Source organism: Lepeophtheirus salmonis, chromosome 5, assembly GCF_016086655.4.
Source record: "Lepeophtheirus salmonis chromosome 5, UVic_Lsal_1.4, whole genome shotgun sequence".
NCBI classification, from domain to species: domain Eukaryota; kingdom Metazoa; phylum Arthropoda; class Copepoda; order Siphonostomatoida; family Caligidae; genus Lepeophtheirus; species Lepeophtheirus salmonis.
The window spans coordinates 61,997,526-62,006,475 of NC_052135.2; the positions used below are offsets into that span (position 1 = coordinate 61,997,526).

General features: G+C 32.0%; 1 long non-coding RNA gene across 4 annotated transcripts; it reads right to left on the bottom strand.

Moving 5' to 3' along the window:
• Positions 1-2,119: 2,119 nt before the first annotated feature.
• Positions 2,120-8,298, bottom strand: LOC121118441 (uncharacterized). Of its 4 annotated transcripts, none has more exons than XR_011780339.1 (6): positions 7,850-8,298; positions 6,997-7,739; positions 3,516-3,759; positions 2,838-3,412; positions 2,520-2,784; positions 2,120-2,464 (listed from the first exon to the last, which is right to left on the bottom strand). It is a non-coding gene; the product is annotated as an uncharacterized lncRNA (long non-coding RNA). The 4 variants fall into 4 exon arrangements; XR_011780340.1 differs by lacking the exon at positions 2,120-2,464 and having other exon boundaries at positions 2,632-2,784; positions 2,838-3,135; positions 3,199-3,412; positions 7,850-8,297; XR_005864451.2 differs by lacking the exon at positions 2,120-2,464 and having other exon boundaries at positions 2,632-2,784; positions 2,838-3,143; positions 3,199-3,412; positions 7,850-8,296.
• Between the last annotated feature and the right edge of the window lie 652 nt (positions 8,299-8,950).

Consider the following 8,950-nt stretch of genomic DNA (forward strand, 5'->3'; position numbering starts at 1 on the left):
ATACACTTAAATATTAAGCAGTTTGTATATTTTAAACTATCAAATAATGAAACAATATTAATTTTAATTTAGAATTATTGATGTCAGTCATTTTGAGAGCCACTGAACAATCAAATTTCTAAAACAAATAAATACCTTTTTATTCTAAAATAAAATAAAATAGAGAACTTCTGCCAAGTATTTGAATGTCAAAATATAACTGACAAATAAATGGACAGAGTAATAAAGGGTTTTTACAAGAAACAACATCTCTAACTCGACTAGTACGTTAACAGTGTGTTGGTATTATTATTATGTGTTTGACTAAAATTATTGGAAAATAATTTTTCGGTCCTATCAAATCTGTGAATGAGTTAAAATAACTTTATTGTTTACTATATGACTAACTTTGCAGGTAGGTAAAAAAAGAAGCGAGAAAACGTCATAATGGGACAGGAGCATTGTTTTTCTTACGAGTATTTTAGTTTGTAAACAAAGCAGCATATAGTGGCGCCGTCTTATGGCAAAATAATAAAAACTCCTATAATAGCAATATTACATAATATACAGGGTCGTTCAGGTAAATTCAAACAACCTGGCTTTAACTGCAAATAGGTCAGAAAAGAAGCAAGTACAGGTTTGAAATTTTATTTACAAGTTGTAATAATACAGAAAAAAAATAACTGATTTTTTTTGCTATTTACACAAATCATTCGCTCGATACGAAGCCTAAAGGATTTGCAGGCCCTGACCACGTCTGTGGGGGAGACTTTGTTCCAGTATTGATAATGGGCCCCTTGAAGGAGTCAATACTTTTGTGTGAATTAATTGACGATTTTGCAACAAAACGCTAAGTTAGCCATCCAACAGTTTCCTTACCCATAAAGCCCCAGGATAACAGAATCATCATTTACTATCTGGATGAGAAACAATGGACTGTCGCCCGATCCCACATTATCAAAAATGACAAATGCTTAGCCACAGAGATAGCTAATGTCCTCTACGTCTTTAAAACCAAGTTTTTGGCCAACATTATAATCCTTGGGGGCATTGGGCGCAACGGCAATGGTATGCCCCCCATCTTTTTTGGGACAACGTAGAGGGTGGTTGCAGATAGGTATTGTGAACCCCTGTATGACCAAATGATACCTTGGATAGGCAATGGTGTCAAGTTGACTCCTTCAAGGGGCCCATTATCAATACTGGAACAAAGTCTCCCCCACAGACATGGTCAGGGCCTGCAAATCCTTTAGGCTTCGTATCGAGCGAATGATTTGTGTAAATAGCAAAAAAAATCAGTTATTTTTTTTCTGTATTATTACAACTTGTAAATAAAATTTCAAACCTGTACTTGCTTCTTTTCTTACCTATTTGCAGTTAAAGCCAGGTTGTTTGAATTTACCTGAACGACCCTGTATATTATGTAATATTGCTATTATAGGAGTTTTTATTATTTTGCCATAAGACGGCGCCACTATATGCTGCTTTGTTTACAAACTAAAATACTTGTAAGAAAAACAATGCTCCTGTCCCATTATGACGTTTTCTCGCTTCTTTTTTTACCTACCTGCACAGTTAGTCATATAAAACTCTTGATTGTCAACAGATTTTTTACCCCCATCAATATTCAGTTTCTTTTTACAGCTCTACATGACCCATTAACTGTTCATTCTAGAACAAAACATCCAATGATGAACTTTTTCATGCTGCAGTAAATGATGGCACACTGCCATGCATGAATATAGGATCCTGAGTGTTGAACGGCTTTAACTTTTAAATAGAAAATCGTCAATCTGACTCCCAGAAGAAGACTTTAAGGAACGTTTCAGATCTACGAGGAATATGAGAGTGTGTTATTATTACTCCTGGACTCCTCCTTCCAGTGGTTGTAGACAAGGTAGACTGTACTTTTTGGATATTTAAGCCGCTTCTTGAGTTACGCCGGGCTGTGCCCCGCACAAACAAATTTAACGATGGCGTTCCTCCGGGTCTTCTACACCGTAAATACTTGTTAGAATTTAAAGTTGTGCAACAAAGTTAAAGCTAAGGCTCAACCAATAATTTTAAAATTGAAATAACCGAGTTAAATGTTTTCTTACTGTTGAGTATGTAGTTAAAGATAGTCCAGATTTACCCGAATGACCCTGTAAAATGTATTTAGATCAATAATATATAGTGTACATAAAGTTCAGCACTATAGATGATGACTATTTTTACACCCTGTGCTTGATCATGGGTACAAATAATAGACGTATACATAAAGAGTTTCTCCATCAATGTGAGCCAAAACAAGAAAAGCTAATCCAGATAGCCATGTCCCTGGAGTCGGCTTCATCTTCAAACAAGCAGAAGTCGCAGCTCTTTCTACTTACAAACATTGCCACAGACAACAACAAAATCAGACCCCAAACAAGAAACACAATCCTCCACCAGAACTTAAACGTAAATCTACAGATGTGGCGAGTCAAATATAACACATCCAGATCTGTAAGATTAATTAATTGTTTCATGGCATGGTCAACAAAAGCTGAGGATTATACATGAATCTTTTCCTCTAGCCATTCAAGTCTCTCGAAATAAATTTATCAACCGTAAGACAATATCGACGACGGGGGATACATATTTTACAAATATAAAAAGGGAATAACAAAGTGTAGTTGGTGAATTTTATTATGTTTTTCAATTGTCAAAAAACTTAAAGCAATAAAGGGTCATCCTATGATGATATACTTGAAGGATAATGTGGATATTCACTGATGTAGGTTACCACATCACGAAATATTCAATTTGCGTTCTGAGATACATCTGAAAAAGAACTCAAATTCATGATTTAATTAGGCATAATTGAACCAACCTACTGATTGGGTTGTCCATGTATGTACATTCCAAAACCAAATGGATCCTTACGGTTCGTCGTGGATTACACCCACCTTAAAAATTTCTTTAAACGCCTTGTTCATCCCTTCCCATCTCCAAAAGAACTCTCATCTTCAATTCCATCAACATCCAAATACTTTGTACGTTTTCAATATTGTAAAGCTCCAATGGGACTGAACACTTTCTGAGGTGAATGGTGTTTGAGAGGCCATAGAGCATTAGAAGGTTTAAAAGGAGCAAAGAAAATTGTCGATGACATCCTCATATCCATTTCCAATCCTGAAGAACTTATAAATAGAGTCAAATTAGTCCTTGTGCGATGTAAGGAGAATAATTTAACACCATCAAAACCAAAAATTCAAATAGGTGAATCCGTCAAGTATGTGTGATGTATTTTGTCATCCAACGGCATATCACCAGACACAGAAAAAGTCACATGCATTGCCAATTTCCATCACCAAGTAATTTGATTAATCTCAGATCATTTCTTGGCCTTGCTAATCAATTAGGTAAATTCCTTCCATATTTAGCACGCGCTACACAACTTCTTCGCGGCCTAATAGAGAAAAATATTAATTATTGAATTCTATATGGACACGAAAATGCATTTGAGAAAATAAAACGGATTCTCAACGCTCTATGGCTCTGTTCTAACTCACTTTGATCCAAACCTTTCCCAGTACATTTCTGACGGATGCTTCACGTCTTCGGGAATTAGTTTTGTTATTCAACAAATCCACAGTTATGGCTCCACTAGAATAATAAATCGTGGCTCACGATTTTTAAACGACACTCATATGCAGTTTGTGAATTAGAAGCCTTGCACATTCAATGGGGTTTCCTCAAATGTAGAACTTACTTATTGGGAAATCAGTTTATGATGGAAAGTATGAAGATTAAAACCTGTATGTATATAATATTAGAATGTACTTTTGGATAGAATATATTTATGTTAGTCTCAATAGAATCGTCTCATAGTAGAAAAGTCTTCCTAAGTTGATAACATAAACCATTTAAATTGTTAATATATATATATATATATATTCATGTCATTTTTTATTGTAGTCTTAATAAATTTATATCAACTGTATTTTAAATTATAAAGACTTTTAATAGGGTTTTCAACAGATACTGATTCATATTAAAAATACTGAACTAAGGCTGATTTTGGGGAGAGGCAAGATTTTTCTAAGTCCTGAAAATTTATTACATATATGAACTTAAAAAATAATGTACAAGTGTAATGTTAAAAAACAAAAAGGATTTAAGATATCAATGGATTAAAAATGCAAATATTTTAAGTCCGAAATAATTTTATATTAATATTTTTTTAATAAAAGAATAAATATTATATTATTTCTTTTAATTTAATAACTAAATAGTTTCAATAATTTTTTAAATATTGTATTAGTATATATATTACGTTTATTCAATATTAAAACCTATAGTTAGCATTACAAATGCTCAATAACACAGTAGAATAAAACTATTGATAATTAAAATATTTTGATCCATAACTAATTGGCACTTATATGCCTTCCATTTATTGCACCTTTAATATAAATTAATATTGATAAATAAAAAATACTAATACAATTAGGAAAATTCCACGGCTCTTCAAAATTCTGTACTAGTTTATAGCAAATCATCTTTGATAAAAGGTGCTTAAACTGATTATTCCTGATAAACAAATTATTTAAAAAAATAATTATGTTACTCTAATTTATTGTTAATTTTACCGCAAGAGTTTCTCAAATAGCGTTGAATGTATTATGTACAATTTCATTCACAGATTTTGTAGTAATTTGGAAGCTATATGACGTTGATGTCTTAATTTTTTTTTCTTTTAATTAATCAAAAGATCATAAATAATTAATTAACATAAAACAATCATACTTGAGAATCCCTGAATGCAAGGTTTCTAATCTTATCGGCTAACCTCTCACCGGAAGTAATTGTTTTATAACCATGCCGAGAACTTTTCCCTCCAGAAATTTTGGGACCAACCTTTCAATTAATTATACATTAAAAGTTATTATTATAATATACATATTAGATAAAAATAAATCAAACAATTCTGTTGATATTCTTATGTAATTATGGTAAGGCTCTAGATGATACAACTTTATAACCCAAAAATGAATGAGGTAGGCAATTAACTCCTTCCGTTTCTGGGTAGAGAATATACTTTACCTACAAGTAGATAAAGGGTCATTTCATTCACTCTTATTATCATTATATAAATATTTCTCATCGTCCTAATGATGTCAAATTCACCCTCAGAGCTATCAGAATTCCTTTTCAATTAATTTTATATGTCCATATATATATTTATTGTAAATTTTGAAAGTACTTTAGTTACTGATATGACATTTTCAATCACAGAACCTCTTGATTTTGATATGAAGAATTGTTGAGGTTTGAAGTTCAAAATATTGAAAGTTCTAAAAGATACATTGTCTATTCGTACGTTCCAAACTTATACACGTATATTTACAAATTCTCGATCAATGTGTACGCCTGCTTTTAGATTTGTGTGTTGACAACAAATCGCTTTATTCGTTCTGATTAATTTATTAGTGCCATTGAGACTTTGGAAATCAATCTTCCTACGAAATCATTTCGATATATGAATTTTCTTCTTCCAATCGTTTTAAAATTTGCTGAAAGCATAATAAGAAAATAATTTGTATTATGGAATATATCCATCCTAATTTTTTTAATTTTTCCCCCACAAGGGTTACGTCAATTGTTAACATATTCCCGCCTGGATCGTTAAAATGCAGTGTACGTTTCATGCAAAATAAGTTAGCGAATTCTTCCCAACTATAGAATTATTATTCGTGTAATTTTTTTGAATTGTTGGCAGCTTAACAAGATCTATTTCTCATTCCACCAATCAATATTCACATTATATATTTTTTGATAAACCCTTGAAATATTGTTATTTTTAAACCTTTTAATTTCCACATGATTGAATATTATACATATATAAGCACCCACTTGAAGTCAACATTAAGTTTGCAAAGAACACTAAATAAAATTTTCTTAGATTATTTATTTTTTCCTACTCAAAAATTGGCTCATATCTATAAAAAAGGTAAAATATTAAAAAAATTAAAAATTATCAAAAACCAGATTTGGTACAAGAAATTAATTACAGATTCATAACTAATGCGTCAATTACTACCAGAATAAGTAAAACAATTTTTGATTGGTTCCTCTTGTAATAAATTTTGCCAAATTTAAAAGCTCATATCTCCGAAATTTCTTTATTTTATACCTAATTAGTAACTTCATCCTGTAAAAAAATCTGGGAATTCTGAGATATGTGGAAAGTAAGGAAAGTATTTGATTTTTTTTCAGCCTCCAAAATTTCATTTAAAGTAACAAAATAATTTCCTCCGTTAAAGTAGGCTTCTTTGGAATCCCTTTAAACCCATTTGGACAAGAGATAATTAGCTATCATTAATAATGACAAAGTTGATCGAGCAAAGACAAATAAAGTTTATTTGGTATTACATTTGTTCAGACATGGAATTCTAGACTCATTAAATAATAATGGATGCAGCTTATCTTGGTTTTCTTTATTTCTCCTCTCGAAGGAAACTCTTTTTTTTTTCTTTTTTTCAACTAATCACTCCTGAAACTAAATAACAGATTTTGAAATGTGATACAGTTGTATTATCGGCTACAATTAGATAATGTTATAATTTAACAAATTTACATTGACAGCCATTATTTCCTACTGATAACTTTTGTATATACGTAAGACACAACTTACACATATTGCACTTGCGCAAAGTGTAACATAAGTCTATACCGCATCCTCAGACTTTAAGAAAGGTGCTTTTTTTTTGTATTACAAGTAAAATGTTTTTCTGACCTGTCTTAAGAAGAAGTCAGAGGAAAAATGTAAAGCCCTTTAATCTCCCTTCAACTTTGTTGAAGGAAGTATTAACATCATGGTTACAAAAAATTTACTAACTTAGAAGTTGATTCTTGCTTTTTCGTAATGATAATCTGCATCATATTAGACAGTTTAATGAAATTTTGTGGCTCTAACTTTTTAATGAGGCTAAACGTTTCAATAACAAAAATATATACAATTTTAGACATAAATATAATATTAATTCTCACATATGTTATGATAAACCTAGCCGGCCATGCCAGTAAGTCCATTGGGCAACTGCTTTGCTTTGCAATTACTATCTTGAAGGCTTCATCTTAAATCATATCATGTTCTAATATATGTTGAAGTATGATTTGATCAAGTTGATCACGTCTTCTTTTTCTTCTTGTTATTATTATTATTTATCCAGAATATAATCAGTAGATATTTGAACATTAAATACTTTATATTGGAGACCCCGACGTGATTCGAAAAATTCCCGAACTTCTTTCATGTCGTAGTGTCCTCTCCAGAACTTTGCTATCGAATTACTCAATCAAGCCACAAGATAATCATCCGGGATTCAAAGATACTCTAAGAAAGGTATCACCCTTCTACACTTGGTCTAAATTACGTTCTGATATTAATTTTTTTACTGCATAATGCAATTGGCCCGTTCACACTCGTCAAAGGACAGCACTATGCCCTGACTGTGACAGATCGGTATACGACCGGCTCGGAAGTGGTCCCAATTCCTAATATCACCTCTAGTACAGTGGTTGGAGCTTTCTTGGAAGGTTAGATATCAAGATTAGGAGTACCTGACATCATTGTGTCAGACAGGGGGACGCAACTCACAAGTGCTATTTGGACGTGTGTTTGTTGGGCACTTGGAGTCGCAAATAGAACGACCACATCATATCATTCTGAATCAAACGAGTTTATTGAACGGTTCCACAGATCCCTAAAAACTGGGCTAGTTGCACGGATACTAGAAGAAAAAGAAAATTGGATGAATTCTCTGCCTGTTGTTTTGTGGGGACTGAGGAATTCAGTACCAATGGATCATGGATCTAAATATTTGCCCTTCGAGTTACTTACTCGTCGCTTGGGATCTTTGGCTTTAGGCTTCTTCGATTTGTTTCCATTCCTAAGGCAGATGCCGATGTGGGGCACTTCTTCGAGACGATGGAGAAGGTGGCTCACGTTCCCACACGTGTAACCCAGATTAAAACGTTCGACAACCGTCGGAGCAAGGCTGACTACGTTTTAATTAAAAATAAGCCAATTAGAGAATCCCTTTCTCCAACCTTCTTGGGTCCTTTTAAAATCCGTGGAAAATACGATCGTTATTTTAAATTGGACTTGGGCGCCAAAGGCAACAATGTCTCCAAAGATAGACTCCGTCCTGTTGTTGGAATCGCCGGTATCCCACCAGAATTTAATCAGTGTTGTTTTTATGTTTATATTGTTTGTGTGATCTATTGTTTATTTTCTTTTGTACTAGACGATATAAAAAAAAAGAGAAAGAAGTTTTTTTTTCTTTCGTCTATGTGGGAGTACTGTTGTAGTTTGATTTGATCAAGTTATCAAGTTGATCACTTCTTTTTCTTCTGGTTATTTTATTATTATTTATCTAGTATATAATCAGTAGATATTTAAATTTAAAATACTTGACATATATGTCCATGTTGGACAATGTATAAGCCAAATATAAGTCTAGGTACTTTACAACATATTTAAATTGAATTGTAAAATACCCAATGAGGTTGAAGTTATAAATGAGATTGTAATGCAGCCATTAAGAATCTTTTGAAGAATGGTGTTTTCACTTTGATCAAAATTTTCTTTAGTCAGTAAGTAAACATTATAATATTACAATTACTAGATCCGACCTTAGAGTTGTCTTTTGAAGTGTACATATTGAATGTATATGTCCTTTTCTTGTAGCGACTGCGAATCGAACCCTCAAACAGAAAGTCTTACCTTTTCATGCAACTATAAAAATAAGAAAAGACTACTTTAAACAAATTTAATTACCTTTAGATATACATTTATCAAACTCATAAAAATGTCTCACGATATTAAATTAATAGACTTTTGAATTTATTCAAAATTATTCTTATCCTTTACTTAAAATAATTTATTTATATACCCAAGTGAATTACAGCAATGATTTAATATACATTTGTGATTCACTGA